The following is a 16,175-nucleotide window of genomic DNA, read 5'->3' as shown; positions in this document are numbered from 1 at the left end:
GGTCCCCTCCAGCCTGGGTGCCACCACCTCCGAGCTGGGCCTGATCCTGTCTGTGCCCCACCGGGGACATCGGCGTCACACGGACCAGCCAGCTCAGCCCTGGGCAAGCTCCACAAATCCGAGCGTGTTAAACGCGGGCAGAGCCTCCCCGGGCTCACAACTCATCCGAAAGGGAATTTCAGCCCCAAACTTGTGTTAATGCGTCTCATCCATTGGCTTTTCCTTCTGCCGGGGAATCCGGAGCAGCGCGGGCATCCCCTGCCGCTCTGCTCCGCTGCCATACACCGGCCCGTCACGCCAGCCCGGGAGGCACTTCCAGCATCCGGGAAACATCCCCCCGCACCGTTTTACCAGCCCTTTATCGTTTCTCTGTGTCTCAGAAGCCACTGGGCTCCTGCTGAGGCCACCGAGCGTATCCTGAGACGGAGCTGGCGTTTGTATGCAATTAGTAAACACAGTTATTTGGATCCTGTTGATCCAAAGCGGCCTAAATTGAATTAAGAGCCGAATTCTCATCTGAAACTCAACAGGGGCCGAGCATCTGATTCCCTTAGGCTGGCTTTTGTACACACCGCTCGGTATTTATTATCCGCAGCGAAGTGACGCTTGGGGTGCCGGCCGAGTCGGGGCTATTTGCTTCACCAGCCGCTCGCCACAGCTCTCCCCCTGCCAGGCTCGACCCAAAAATCCACGCGGGACCCAGAACCGTCCCCTTTGCCAGCTTCAGCGAGGACTTTTAGAGCAGCTGGTGACTGATCTCCGGTAGCTGCTGTCAATTTTTAAAACCCGGCCTTAGCTTCAGAGCAGCCGAACACCTCGGGATGCCGGTGCACCGTTTAATTAACCATTTATTCTAGTGCAACGGAGAAGAGAGGAAGGGCCGAGCGAGCGGCTGACGCAGGTAGCTGGCCTTATTAAAAGTTAATGAGCTTTCCAGCAGCCAGAGCCCGGCAAACAGTGAGGAAGCTGGAGCAAGGGATATCTGTGCTGCCTGCACGGGGCCGGCAGCGCAGGGAAACCAGCAAAATAAAGAAGCAACGCGTCCCGCTGCAAGAAGTGCGAGCAAGGGGAAGGAAAACGCTCCAGAGGAGCTTTCTGAACTTCACTGGAGAGTAGCTGGCAACGGGGAGGGTTGTTGGGGGCACAGGGGGAACTCCGACCCTCCGTCCTGCTGAATGCACCCCACGGGACGTGATCCACGTGCTCCAGGGAGCTGCTATTTAGCATTTTATCTCCCCTCGGCACCACCGTACCCCGCTGGCCCGGGTGGGTGCCGGCACGGGCAGAGCAGCCCCTGGGGATTTGCTGACAAGGAGCAACCCCCACCCCCCACCCCCGGAGGGTCTTGTGGCAGCTTTTTCCTACACCTGAGCTTGGGAGAGGTGGGAAAGCTCCTTGTGCTCGTCCCGTCACCTCCCCGCCACCGTCCCTGCCCCAGGGACCCCTCCCCAGCTCCCCCCTGTGCCTGTCACATAGGGGGTCTTCGTTAGAGCGGGCAGTTGAGCCCAAACTGGGATCCCAAACTGGTGGGCGAGGGCACGGTGACGGCCGTTGGAAGAGAAGGGATGGCCAAGGGACTGTTCGGTCCGCGGGGGCACCCGTCCTGCGCCGCCAGGGCACGTCCACGACCCAAAACCACCCACAGAGCCAGCGGGGAGCGGAGCCTGGAGCGGACGGGGAGCGTGGGGTCGCTGCCTGTAGCTGGAATCCCACAGGATGGCGGGGGGCCGCCGGGATCTCCAGGGCAGCGTGGGAAGAGGCATCGGCAGCCCCGGGACTCACTCACTGTCGGCTCCGGGGTGAAGGAACGCTCCCGGCAGGAGATGGGGCTGGCTGCGGCCTCCCGCTCCTCCGGACGGGTTGCGGCGCTCCTGGCTTAGGCTGTGGGGAAAGAAAAACCAGAGCTGTCTCGGTGCCGAACTGTCACGTTATGAGTATTTATCATTATATATATTATATATAAAGTATATAACACGTAAAACCCCATTTTGAGGTTTGTCTCCCAGACCCCCTCCGGGGACTTGCACTGAGACAGCTCGAGCTCTGCCTGTTTCCGAGCCCTGCCACGGCCTTCCAGCGAGACAGTTGGGCAAAGTTGAAAAACAGACGATTTATCGAAGCGACAGACGGGAACCGATTCGGAATCGCCGCCGATGAACGCAGGAGCTGCGACGGCACTACTACCTGACGGCAGGGCCGGCAAAATCAACGCCGTCCCGGGGGTTCCTCCCCGAGAGGGGACGGCAAAACGCTCACCGAGAAGGCGTCTGGGGGGAGGAAGAGGAGCAGAGCCCGTCCGCTGCCTCTTCCCAGTCTCTAGTCTCTCCTCTCCCTCAGAGATCCTTCCCTCAACGTCCTTTACACCCTGATCTTACCTGTTCCCCTCTCTGGGGTGACGTTTAACACCATTTGAGCGGAGAGGCGAGTACTACACTCCTGTATGTTTAGCACGTTCTTCACCAAGCTCACTATCGTATTCAGGGGCGGAAACTTTAATTATTCGTTTCACGGGAGAATCAAGCAAAAGCTCTTCGCTCCGAGCACCGCGACCTACAAGATTCTGCACCGAAACCGTTTATCTGCCTATTCCCGCAATCTTTAGCCCGAACAGGGCCGTCCTGCCGCCGCAAAACTTCCTCCTTCGGCTGCTTCTCCAGCTCACCTCCATCTCCACCCGCGAGGTTGGCACAAGAGATAAGGCGACACCAGCGTTTTTAACCTCTTCTCTACAATTCCCAGACCCCCGCGCTTCCCCGAAAGGATCCCAGGCTCTGGGCGAGAGGGGATAACCCAAAAAGCATCCCCATCCTCGCGATGGAATTCCTCCCTCATTGCTCCTCGGCGCTGCCAAAGAGCTTTGGGAAGCGGAGCTGAAGGGCCGAGCTGCCCCCAAAGCCTGCGGCACCGAAAATTTAACGCGGGTGTTGGTTTTTCTCGGCCTTTGCCGACGTAAGGAGCGCCCGACGCCGCTGCAAACGCCAGACCTCGCCGTCACCCATCCCCATCCATCCCAGCCCCAGTTAAAAAGCCTCTCTGGGAGCCACGGATTTGTTCCAGCGCGACCGGAGCGGTGAAAACTTGAAGAGGGCAATAACATCCCTGCTCCGCCAGATTTATCTCCCGCCCCTGCGCGAGCCGGAGATTCAGGCCTGCCCCGTGGGGGGAAGAGGAGAGAAATAACGCCGAGAGAAAAAGAAAAAGATTGGGTTGTTTTTTTTTCCTCGGTGCCGTGCAAAGAGACCAATTAGTGCGCCAGACAATTAAACAGACATTTCGGAATGTCAGGCTGGATGCGGTTTGGCGGCGTGCTTCGGCTTTTCGGAGTGGGCTGCTTCTCCTTCAGCAGGTCGGCTGTACCATTTCATTTCGTTTCTTCGCACTTTCTTTTTTTTTTTTTTTTTTTCCCTTCTTTTTTTTTTTGGTGCAATTAATGGGACAAATAATTTGTCCAGATGGTGGTGTTAAGTGCACGCAGCAAGGAGACAGCCATTTCGCAACAGATGGCGGCAAGGAAATGAAATGCACAAAATAATAATAATAATAATAATTTAAAAAAAAAAAAAAAGGAGGGGGGGGGAGGAAAAAAAAGGGAAGGATAATTTAAACTGCTCCGAGTCTCACTGTGAATATAATTGCCGTGTTAATTACAAGTGTTGATGAGTCAGAGATGCAGCCACTTGGATCCCAAGTGGGTGGAAATCGAAGTTTGAACAAACTCGCCACAGGTGAGAAACTCGAAGAGGTTAATTAAACAGGAGACGTTTTGGACGTGGTGACACCGGCGCTAATTACTCGCTGATGTTAACCCTGGATGAATTCCTCGGGATGGAGGATCCGATCCCGGGCTGAGGAGTCTGAAGTACGCACCGACTTCAGGTGGACGAGCCCTAGAAGAGGCCGGTTCCTGCCCGGCGGTGGCTCTGCACGCCCGCACCCCCGCGGGACACGCGTGCCAAGGCACCCGGAGGTGCAGGACACCCCCCCGGATCCTCCCGGCAAAGCCGTCACCAACGCGGAGGGGGACGGGTCCAAGTCAGGGTCCCGCTCCCTGGAAATGAAGCGTTACGGCAACACCGCGGTCCCGAGCATCCCTCGCCGCTGTCTCACCATTTATTTTTTTCCACCACATTCGGAGCGGAAAGCTCTGGGCTGGAAACGACACCATCGGCGGGAATTCTTTTTCAAAGCCTACTTGCGGGTGGCGGAGACCTGGAGCTGAGGGCAGCCCAGCAGTTTGCGAGGCTTTTTTTCCCCTCTTTAAAAGTCAGCTTCCCTCTTAAAATGCCTTTTTCTCCTTCTGAACTGCATCGTTTTTAAGACGTCGCTGCGTTTAGTGATGGGGAAACTGAGGCAGGGGACGGGATGCGACGCGTTGCTGCCGGAGTCAAATCCATCCATCTCCGACGGAGACGCGTGGCCGGGGCGAGCATCCCTGCGCCCGAGCTCACCCTCCGCGAACCAGCGGGAGAAAGGAAAACCGAAAACGGGGCATTTTCTCCTGCTGGGAGAGGAGCCGAACTGGCCAGCCCCAACCTCTGCAGCAAAACCTTTCCGCTAAGCCGCGAAACGACGTAAATCTCCTTTTTACCCCATTTTCTCCCCGTTCTTTTTGGCCCTGCACCAAATTCCCTGGCGTGGTACCACGGGAGGGCTTGGAGTCCGGGCACAGGACTGCAGAAGGGTTGATGTAAAGCCTTGCGGAGCATGGATTTACAGCCAGCTGTAAAATTCCTGAAGATCTGGGCTTGTAAGGGAACGCTGGCGGCTTCCGTACTGGCAGGACGGTGAAATCTTTAAGACAGAGGGTTTTTTTCTCTGCTGGGAGGCTTTTGGAGGAGACACGGCAGCTCCCCAGCGTTCCTCATCCAGAGTGTTCAGCCAACTTCACGCCTGGAAAACCCTGTGTCGGGGCTGGGGCGGCTGAATCCCAAAGGAGAGTCCGGGAAAACTCATTTACTGGCCCAACTCGTCTCCCAACACCAGTGAAAAGGCACAGCCGGGGTCGCTCGGGGGTGATCCTAAAGTTTTCCAAGCAAATGGAGGGGTTGTGTTGAGCCTGGATGCGTGGCTGTGGGGAGCCTGCCGGGACCGGAGCCGGCTCGGGAAGGGAATGCACATTGCGTCCATGGAGAAAACGGAGCCGCTGACACACAGCGGGCGCTTCCCAGCCTGGATTATCTCGCTCGAGAGACGCCAAGGGCACGGGAGGAGGAGGTGGAGAGGTCGGTTGGCATCGACTCGGCCCCAGCCTGCGTGAAGCTGCCGGGGACGAGCCCCGGTGCAAGCGCAGCTCGCTCCGGCACCCCCATCCCGGGCAGAAATACCTCCTTTAATCGCTTCGTCCCAACGTCTGCTGCCTGGGCAAGGGAAAAACCCGGCGGAGGGTCCCAAAACCTGCTTGGAAAAATGGGTGGGGGAAACCCCAAATGAGTTGGCCGGGGTTCCCTGCCACTTTGGCCGTTTAACTCCGTTATTTGGCAAAATCCTCTTTGCACCGTTTAAAAAAAAAAATCAAACAACCAAAATTTATCCCAGCCATGGTGTGTTTTTACTGCTTTTGGTGACTATTGCCCTAAAATGCCTTCGTGCCCTGCTGGAGGGAGGGCAGAGCCACGGGACGCTGCATCCCGCTCTGCTTCCGCCGGGGCTGCGCGGCCTCGGTTGAATCCCTTCATCTTGCCTTCGCTTCCCACCTTCCCAGGGGTTTTTTGGGAGGCAAAAGCCCGATCCCAAATCAAACCTCCCGCCCGCGTGGCCGTGCCAAGGAGGATGGAGTTCCCCTCGTCTTCTCCGCAAGGCAAAGCCCGGCCAGTTCATCCCACTCTCCGGCACTGGCAGCAGCCGGATCAGCTTACAGCAACTTCCCAGGAATCTGCTCCTTTTTCGGGAGAGACGGGAAAGTATTTTCATTCCCTTTAGAGAGGAGACGGGATTAAGTTCACCTCCCAAGGTCACGCCAGACAAGGGTGGCAAAACCAGGAGGAGATTTCCCATCTCCCAAACTCCCATCTGTCCCCCCCGAAATAGCCCCCGGAGCATCAACCACCCTCCTTCCCACCAAAGCCCCCCCGGGGGCTGGAAGCCACCTGGAGGGCCCAGGACGTCTCAGAGAGACATCGCGGTGGGTTCGGGGGGGGCACAGGACCCCCCCACCCCAAGCCTACGGTCCTGTGAAAGGCAATGGCGGGGGGGGGGCAGCGCTCTGCCCCTCATCGCCCCTTCAGGGGCTTTTAAAGGGGGTCCATCGGCTGAAGCCCGACCCCGGGATGGCGGCAGCTGCAGGGGGACGGGTCCAAGGCGGGGGACAGTCCCCCCCCTCCACTCCCCGGCGAAGGAGCGAACGCAGCCCCCCCCATCGCATTTCCCCCCCCCTCAAGATGGTTGAGGTCCACCGTACCCCACGCAGCCCCCCCAGCCCCTGCGCTGCCGGACCCCTGCCAGCCGGGGCTCTGCGGTGCCCGGGGAAGACCCCCCCACCCCCAGCAAAACACACACCGAGGGGCTCAGGGTGGCCGTGGAAGCTGCCCCCGGGACAGTGACCCCCCCCAACAGGGCTGCACAGCCCCCCCAAACCCTCACAGCACCCCATGCCCAGCCCCACACCGTGCCGGAGCACCCCAAAATGCCCTTGTACCCCCCCCAGCCCTACTCTCCATTCACCCCCCCCCCTCAGCTGCAGCAGCCGCCCCCCCTCCCCGGGGCTCTGCCCACCCCCCGGAGCCGCCAGGGCACCCCAGTCCCTGCCTGGCACCTGCACCCCCCAGGCAGCGCCTCCCGCCTCATCTCCCACCCAGGGGGGGGTCCCTTTGCCGTCCCCTGGTAGGACCCCAACACCGTCCCCCTGTCCTGCCCCCCCCCAGCACTGTCCACCCCCAGCCCTGTTTTTCCTCTCCTGAGCCCCAAATCCCGTCTCCCGCAGCCCCCAATTTCTCCTGCCCCCCCCCCCGAGCCCCCCCTAGGGCAGTCACCCCCTTTCCACACCCCGGGGCCCGCCAGCCCCCCATCTTTCCCCCTTTCTCTGGACACCCCCAGCTCGGGGTCCCCTCAGGGACCCCCACCTAACCGTGATCTCTCCTGGCACCCCCTAATCCTACACACCCCCCCCCCATTCCGCTGCCCCCCATCACTCCCTTGCTGCCCCTCATCTGCACCCCCACTCTAAGCGTGCGTCCTCCTCCCAGTTCTCCCCAATTTACACCCCCCCCGCAACCCAGTGACCCCCCCCCCCCCACCTCCAAGTCCGGCTGGCCCCCCCTTAATCCCGATGCCCCCCCCAAAACCCCCCAACCTGCCTTTCCCCCCGCCCCCCCAAAAAAATCCAGGTATATCCCCCCCGCCCCCCCAAAAAAAAAATCCCTGTGCCCCCCCCCCCCAGCGCTGCACCCCGCTCTGCGCCGTTTTCCCCTCCGCGCCCGCTTCCCCCCCATCACTCTTTATCATAAATATATAAATTATGCTAATTACGGCATTGCATATTCACCGCGGCGGGGCCCACCGCCCCCCGCCCGGCCCCGGCCCCGCTCCGGCCCCGCACTCACCGCGCCGCCGGGGCCGGGAAGGGGGGGGGGGGACCGGGACCGGGGCCGGGGAAAGGGGAGGGGGGGGATCCGCGCCGCTCCGCGCCGTTCCGCGCTGCTCCGCGCCTTCTCCTCTGCCGGGGAATAATTAAAAATTCATCTCACAGCGGCGGCGGCGGCGGCACAAAGGGGAGGGAGGCGGGCGGGGGGGGGGAGAGGGAGGCGGGGAGCGGCCCCGGGACCCCCCGTACCCGGGGTTGGGGGGGGGGGTGGGGGCCAGGACGCCCTCGGGGGGTGGGTTTTTGTGGGGGGAGGATGGGTTGGGGGGTGGCTTTTTTTTTTTTTTTCCCGTGGGGTTGAGTGGTTTCGGTGGTTATTCGTTCCCCCCCCCACCCCCCCGCCTCCTCCGGGGGGATTTTTTAGCTGCTGCGTCATGAACATAATTTATGCGCAGGCCTTTGCCGCATCCGCGGGGCTGCTGCGCTGCCCGCCGCCGCCGGGGGCGCACGGGGCCCCCCCCCCCGACCACAGACCCCCCCCCCCCAGCCAGAGACCCCAGCCCCGAGACGCCCCCCCCCCCCCCCAACCAGAGACCCCAGCCCTGAGACACCCCCCAAAGCCACATTCCCCAGCCCTGAGATCCCCGCACCACAGACACCCCCAGACCACAGACCCCCCCTACAGCCAGAGACCCCAGCCCTGAGACCCCCCCCGGACCACAGACCCCTCCTACAGCCAGAGACCCCAGCCCCGAGACCCCCCCCCCCAAAGCCACAGTCCCCAGCCCTGAGACCCCCGGACCACAGGCCCCCCCATAACCAGAGACACCACCACCACCGGCCCCCCAAACCAGAGACACCCTCCCCCACAACCAGAGACCCCAGCCCTGAGACCCCCCCCAAAGCCACAGTCCCCAGCCCTGAGACCCCCGAACCAGAGACACCCCCACAATCAGAGACCCCACCGAACCACAGACCCCCCCTACAGCCAGAGACCCCAGCCCTGAGACCCCCCCCCAGACCACAGACCCCCCTACAGCCAGAGACCCCAGTCCAGAGACCCCCAAACCAGAGACCCCCCACAACCAGAGCCCCCACCGAACCACAGACCCCCCACAGCCAGAGCCCCCAGCCCCAAGACCCCCCCAGCCCTGACACCCCCAAACCAGATCCCCCCCAAAGCCAGAGCCCCCAGCCCCAAGACCCCCAAGCCCCAACACCTCTGAACCACAGACCTCCCCTAAGCCAGAGCCCCCAGCCCTGAGATCCCCCCAACTCCATCCCTGAGACCCCCAAACCAGATATCCCTCAGAGCCAGAGCCCCTAGTCCTTGAGACCCCCCCCAAAGCCAGAGCCCCCAGCCCCAAGACCCATCCCAGCCCTAATGCCCCCAAACCCGAAACCCCCCCAAAGCCAGAGTCCCCAGCCCCTGAAATGCCAGGACCCCCCAAACCCCACACCCCCAACCCCAGCCCCCCCCCAAACACCAGCCCTGTTAAATCCTTGACTCTCCCAAACCCCAAAGCCCCCCGACCCCACTCCCAGCACCCACCCCCCGGCTTTGGGGTCACCCGTACCGCCGTGTCCCCACTTTGCTGGGGTGGGTGCCGGGGGCGGGGGGCGAGCCCCCAGCTCTGCACCACCCCACAAGGTGACGCCCGGAGCAGCCCTCCCGACTCCAGCTCCGAGCCGGCTCATCAAAACCCTAATACAGCATTTCATCATCATAAATTAATACATTAATCACCACATTAACGTGAACCACCCCGGGGCAGCACAAAGGATTCAATTTGTTCCCTTTCACCCCCCCTTCCACCCCCTCGGCCCCGTTATCCACTTTCCTCCAGGGCTGTGGCTTGGGATAGAGCCCCGGTGCCAAACCCGCTCCCTGCCAGGGCTGGGGGCTTTTTTAAAAGTGATTAAACCACCCCCCCCCAAAAAAAAAAACCTTCCTGAGGCTTTAAAGCGGGAGCTGGAAGCAGGGGCCTGGGCGGGGGCAGCGCTGCCTTCGCCCGGGGAACCCACAGTAATAATTCAAGACGCTCCATCTTCCCGGCATAGCATTAGCCTCAGATCCAGCCCCCGGCGTAATATGCAGGAGGCTGAGCTCCGCACGCCCGCTCCGCTCGCGCTCCCGCCGGCCAGCATCCCACTGCCCGCCCTGGGCTCCCAGCCCACCCTCTGGGGTCCCAGCCCACCCTTCGGAGCCGCAGCGGGGTCCCATCCTACTCTCCAGATCCCCAGCAGGGTCCCAGCCTGCTGAGGACCTCTGGCCCTGTGGGGCCACGGTGGGGTCCCATCCCACCCTCCAGTGTCCCATCCCACCCTCCGGGGTTGCAGCGGGGTACGGTCCCATCCCACCCTCCAGGGCCATAGCCCACCCTCCAGGGACACAGCAGGGTCCCAGCCCACCCTCTGAGGCCACAGGGGGGTCCCAGCCCACCCTCCAGGGACACAGTGGGGTCCCATCCCACCCTCCAGGGTTGCAGCAGGGTCCCAGCCCACCCTCCGGTGTCCCATCCCACCTTCTGGGGCCACAGCAGGGTCCCATCCCACCCTCCAGGGTTGCAGTGGGGTCCCACCCCACCCTCTGAGGCCGCAGGGGGGTCCCAGCCCACCCTCCAGGGACACAGTGGGGTCCCATCCCACCCTCCAGGGTTGCAGCAGGGTCCCAGCCCACCCTCCGGTGTCCCATCCCACCCTCTGGGGCCACAGCAGGGTCCCATCCCACCCTCCAGGGCTGCAGTGGGGTCCCACCCCACCCTCTGAGGCCGCAGGGGGGTCCCAGCCCACCCTCTCGGGTCCCAGCAGGGTCCCAGCCCACCCTCCAGAGGCACAGAGGGGTCCCATCCCACCCTCCAGGTCTGCAGCAGGGTCCCAGACCACCTTCTGAGGCCACAGTGGGGTCCCAGCCCACCCTCCAGAGACACAGAGGGGTCCTATCCCACTCTCTGGGGTCCCATCCCACCCAGGGGGGTCCCAGCCCACCCTCCGGGGTCCCATCCCAGTCCCATCCCACCCTACAGGGACACAGTGGGGTCCCAGCCCACCCCCCGGGGCCACAGCAGGGTCCCAGCCCACCTTCTGAGGATGCAGGGGGGGTCCCAGACCACCCTCTCGGGTCCCAGCCGGGTCCCATCCCACTCTCCGGGGTCCCATCCCACCCTCCGGGGCCACAGGTCCCAGGGGCGTGCGGAGCCACATACTCCTTTGGGCCCCAAAGAGTTCGGGGAGGGGGGACTTCGGCCCATCAACACGCCGCTCTGAAAATCAGATCTATTTCCAAGGGGAGCCGCCGGCTCCCTCACCGGCACGTGCAGGACCTCGGGAAAGCCGGGGAGTCCCAAAAATGAGGATGCGCGTAAACCGCCGGCACCCACCTCGTCCGCAGCAGCACCGTCCCGCGGGGACAACGGGGGTGTCCCCAGCCGCTAACGGCGACGGCGGCGGCCACCCCTCAACTCCCGCTCGCTCGGCGACGGCGCAGAGTTTGAGCTGCGGGGGAAGCGATAAAGGGTTGGTAAAACCAGGAGGTGATTTAATTCTGGGTGTCTCCAAGAGGGAATGTGCTCCCGGAGACTCTCGGAATCCTGCCGATAGCTTTAATTTCCAGAGCTGTGCGAGGTCGATGCCCTGGTCCCCGGGACTCGTCTGCCAGCTCGGAGGGACTTTGGGTTTTTTGGGTTTTTTTAGGGACTGGGTGAAAGAGTAAGGAAATAAGTAGCATAAGAGGGAGCTCAGGTGCAACTTTAACCTTGTCGCTCCGTAATTAAAAGAGGGAAGAAAACTATTTCTGTAATTGCAAAGCTCATTAGAAGCGCAGGTGCAATTCTGCGGCTTTTCGAGCCAGCTTACGGACCAATTATAACTTGTTTGGAATCGTTAAGAAAGAAAGGAAGCAGCGTATATGATTATCTCGCGTTCTGCTTCTTTTACAATTTTAAAATCGTGACTTCCTTCTTATCTCCCGGCAGGAAAAAAGGGAGGAAAAATTAAAAAAAAAAAAAAAAAAAAAAAAAAGGACAAAAACTCCAACGTAACGTCACAGTTATCGGCACCTTTAAAAGACGAGCACGGCTTGATAAAGCTGAATTAATTCTTACTTCTTTCCCAGCCCTATTAGCTGGAAAGAATCGCCCCATCCGTCTTTTTCTGCTGAAAAAGCCGATGGACCGATTTCAATCTTTGCCTCATAACGTGCCTTTTTTTTTTTTCTCCTCGGAGTTCATCACTATGGTATTCACGACCCGCTCTTCCCCATCAGCTGCCGGGGGTGTGAGGGGGGAATATCTACGTTCAGAGGGAGGTAAGAGCCACCCCTGGAAAACGAGCGCCGACGCCGCGGGCAAAATCCCTCCCAGCGCACACGGGGACGCCTTCTGGAATCCACCTCGCTCCGACCGGCCTCGCCGCTCACAACCAATTTAATCTGCTAATATTTAGGGCCGATTAACACCCACCCCTTGCAGCCTACCCTCCCATTCAACGGGAATTAAGCGAGCGCTTAACGACCGGCAGAGGTTAACGCCCGGGCAGGAATATTAACAAATACGCAGCCGGCGCCGGCCGCGTTTTCATTAATAATCGAATTAGATCCGTTAAAGCATCTTTGCCCGAGTACAGCTGTTGTCGGAGGCCGCAGCGCAATTCTGCCGAGAGCCTGCTTTGCATACGCTCTCCTGTGATTATGAATATTTAAATACTTCCATCTAGTCGAATTTCAGGCTCATTTACATACATTGGCATACTGGTTAATATAATGCATAGGGGGAAAAGGGTGCACGGCGCATTTTTAATTTTTCTTGAAGAGGAATTGATTTTACGAGTGCTGAAAAGCCTTTTTTTTTTTTTTTCTTCCTTGTTTCTTCAGGAAAATAGCTTGCTTGGGAGGGGAGGGGGGATTTTTAATTAACCGGTTGACAGGAATAGCTGGCAAAACTAAAACGCTGACTGCAAGAATGTGCCCTTTGTTCCAGAGCTTGCTCCGTCCACGAGAACTCCTGCTCCGTGCCCGAACTAATATCGCCGTTTTCTCCTCCGCCCTTCTTTCGCTGACTTGGCTGCTCTCATCGCACCCAGCACCGGCTCGGAGGAGGGCCTGCACCTCACCCCGCCATTTCTGGCACATCTGATTTGCTACGGAAAAAATTTCCAGCCCTGCAAGGCACATATATGCCCCGAACCAGCTTATTCCAGCCGTCCCGAGAACTTCAATGGCTAAAAGCGCAGGGAAAAAGCGAGCCAGGACGTTCTTTTTGGCTCCCCTGCTGCAAAGCAACCGCGGTCGCTCAAACTTCCCTGAATCTCAGCTTAAGCACGTGCTTTTCAAAGGCTGCAGGGGGGGTTTAATGCAGGTTCGTTGGTGCTACGATAGATCTGGGCTCTGCCTCGCTTTTCCTCTTAAAACTAGAAACGGGCTTTAAAATTTCCATGGGATTTTCCGGGCCACTTTGTAAGGTTGGGTGAAACGCGGCCCTGGCAAAGCCAAGGGCAGAACCCCCTCGATTTCAGCCGTGGGAGAAGGAAGGAGAGCATTTTCCCTAGGTGGAAGGTATCATCCAGTAATTAACAACTCCTTATTCATTATTTTTATGTAATTAATTACAGCCTTAGACCCACGGGGTAGTCTCTGCCTCGAAGTACCTCTCGCTTCTGATCGCTCACAGGGGTAAAGTTTCACAAACGCGTACCTGCTCGGAAAGCCACCAACACCAGCTCAATTTTTACCGCTATTTTATTTCTGCTACTGCTCAAGTTTTGCTACTTTCAGCAGCAAACAACGGGTACAACCCCAGCCAGCCCTGCTTCCAAAAAAGGGTTAAATAACCCCATTTTGGGTAAAGAAGGACTTTTCAGCACCGGCCCCTTGGCTCGCCCAAAAACATAAGACTCAGCCCCGTATGTTTTTCTCCGTCCGGCGTGTTATCGGCGCGGCACTGACGGGGCGCCAGGGTCTTTGCAGACCGTCCACCCCCCTTTGCCTTCCAGAAGTGCCCGGCGTGGGAAGCAGCAGCACCCGCTGGCAGCCGGCCAGGCAGCCAAAAACCCCCCTCGACTTCTCCACGTTTCCATTCCGGGTCACGCACACGCAGCACAAGACCACTCACGAGCCGATTTTTCATAGCTTTTGATGTTTACTGGAGGTTCTGTGGGTTTTCTTTTTCCTCTTGGGAGTCCCAAGAAGCCCTTAAAGAAGGTAATCAGCCATAAAAATACAAATGAAAACAATCCCAAGGGATTTGAAGGTAGATGCCCTCTGAAGAGTCAGGCTCCACCGAATGGAAACGCTTTCTCCTTGCCTTCCCCTCCTCGCAGAGTGTCTCCGCTCTTCCTTTACAAGGAAGTTTTCTGTGTAATGATAACAGGAGAGTGGAAAAAGGCACGTTTGTGAGAATAAATCAGGGTCTGAAGCCAGGAGCTGCTGAAAAAGCTTAACCCCGAGCAACTCCACGAGCTCTAGGGCTTCGCGGGGTCGGGTTTGTGAAGACATCTGGGCTCAGCCCCTCAGAAATCACCTTCTCCTTCCTGGAGGTTCTCTCCCCTTCACTTACTTTCACCCCACGTTTCCGTGGGCAGATTTCAAGCCAACTTCTCTCCCACTTTAAAGGGTAAACATTGTTTTTTGGGTCGGGGTTTTTGTGGGGTTTTTTTACGGTTCCTGTACAGTTGCAAGGTGAAGAACATTTTCTAGGCATGAATTATTGACGAAGCCCTCCCAGGCACACCAGCCAACATGCATATTCATCAGGCAGCCGCTACATTATTCATGAGACGTTCACTTACACAGGGAAGAGAACAATGCTATTCTTGATTGAGATGCCTGAAAACGAGCTCGAAAGGGAGAGTCGTGCCTTCCAACTCTGGCCGAAACGCAGCCAGAAAGTTTATCAAAAACACACACAAAAAAGTGGGAATTTTACACTTTCGGGGGGTATCTTTATTGTGGTCCTTTCATTGCCATCTGTGTACGTTATTCTTTTAAACAAGACTTTACAGATAGAACTACTAGATTGCATCATACCTTCCCTAAGCACAGCTCCAGACCTCCGACTGCACCTTCTGCTGGCGACACCTGCAAGAGGTTTTTACAACAGTATTTAGGCACCATAACTCACCCCAAATTCATTAAAGATTATCACAAAAAACCTCACTCTCCTCCTTTAACCCCACAATGTTTTTCAGCAGCGGTACATGCCAGAGCTCTGTTGAACAGGGCTGGTGTTAAGAACGGGGACTTCCCCCTCTTGCAAATGCGGCACTAAATACAAGGCAAAAGGGTGCTTGAATCAGAGATGTTTTATTTCCATAAATCTACTCAGGTCTCTCCTGTGCTGGGCAAAGGGCAACAGGGGGGCAGAAGAAGCCTCACGGATACACGTGCCTGACCACATCTTCAGCTTCTTGGCAGCGTTTTGGCGCTGCGCTTTTGGCAAGGGGAGACCGCGGTCACTTCTGAAAGGAACCTGTTCTTTACGTGCCCCCTGCATGTCGGCGAAGACCACACTGAAGCCAATGAGTCCTGTGGCAAGATGTTACCCCCCAGAAGAAGGGTCTCTAAGGGCTTCCTTGATGTAGGGAGGCAGAAAACAGGGTCCCAAGGAGAACCCCAGGAAGGACTCGGGGCTTTAACAACCACAAGGACTCAGTTTAGAAGAACCAACAGAACCCGGAGCTCAGGCTGCAGTCACCAAGTGTTAGCACAGTCACCGCGCTAACGAGCGGCTCTGCCTGCTGAGGCTTCACACAGTCCTTAAGGCTTAATTAAGCTTAACAATATTTGGAGGTTACCAACCATTTCCCTTGATCTTTTATGCATGAACTCGGAGGTGGCTTCTTTCCCTGGGTGCAATTCAGGAGGAAGCCGGGAGAGAGCTGGGGGGGGCTCCCTCGCCCACCAGTTTCCCCGCTGCTGTCCCAGGCCCTGCGAAGGCTCTGCCCAGCACATCGCCCCTACTCCATACCGGAGGTCCCCCACCTCACCTATGGGCCTGGAACAGCACACCCCCACCCCCACACCCCCAATCCCCTGCTTATGCCCCCCCCCCAAAGCTGGGGCCTGCATAGGGCCATTCTCCAAGGCCCTGCCCAGGGCCCCCTCTCGGGTCTCTAGGCTCCACCTGGAGCCCTCATTCCCCTCCCCAGCGCTACTTAGAGGCCCCCTCACCCCTAGGAATGTCCCCCTCCCGGTCCTACTTAAGGTTTCCCCGCCTCATCCCCTGGGCCTACCTGAGGCCTCCCCACTACTCTAGGCCCTGGCTCGGCCCTGCTTAGGGATCCCCTTCACCCCTGGGGCCTGTCTGCTCCCCGCTCCTGCCCGGGGAATCCCCCCCCTCCACTCTAGGCCCCCCCTTCACCCTTATGGACCTTCCCCTCAGCCCCTAGGGCCTACCTAAGGCTTCCCCACTACTCCAGACCCCCCGCCCAGGCCCTACATAGGGACCCCTTTCACCCCTAGAGCTCCCCCCCCAATCCTAGGGCCTACCTGAGGCCTCCCCACTAATCCCAGCCACCCCCAGGCCCTGCTTAGGGACCCCCTTCCCCCGTGCAAGCCTACCTACAGCTCCTCCCGGGCCTTGCCTAAGGCGCCCCTCACTCCTCGGGCCTACCTGAGGCCTCCCTTAGGCACCACCCCCCCCTCCTTCCTCAGTCCTGGGCCCTA

The 16,175-nt window shown here is 59.0% G+C and overlaps 1 protein-coding gene across 11 annotated transcripts in view; it reads right to left on the bottom strand.

Annotated features, from left to right (window-relative positions):
* POU6F1 (POU class 6 homeobox 1) overlaps positions 1–15,504 on the bottom strand; it is a 28,681-nt gene extending 13,177 nt beyond the window's left edge. For 2 of the 11 annotated variants that reach the window (XM_074564810.1, XM_074564802.1), the window contains exons 1-6: positions 15,309–15,504; positions 14,538–14,588; positions 10,897–11,011; positions 9,094–9,221; positions 7,539–7,651; positions 1,787–5,872 (exon numbers count right to left, since the gene is read on the bottom strand). The gene's annotated coding sequence lies outside the window, so the exon portion shown is untranslated. Of the gene's footprint in view, positions 1–1,782; positions 6,309–7,464; positions 7,652–9,093; positions 9,222–10,896; positions 11,012–14,537; positions 14,589–15,308 lie in introns of those variants that run through there. The other 9 variants (XM_074564808.1, XM_074564807.1, XM_074564806.1 and 6 more) reach the window with 7 other exon arrangements.
* Positions 15,505–16,175: the final 671 nt, after the last annotated feature.

This window comes from Larus michahellis, chromosome 22, assembly GCF_964199755.1.
Source record: "Larus michahellis chromosome 22, bLarMic1.1, whole genome shotgun sequence".
In the NCBI taxonomy this organism is placed as follows: domain Eukaryota; kingdom Metazoa; phylum Chordata; class Aves; order Charadriiformes; family Laridae; genus Larus; species Larus michahellis.
Note: the sequence above shows the minus strand (reverse complement) of the source record. Positions and strands in the feature narration are given on the sequence as shown.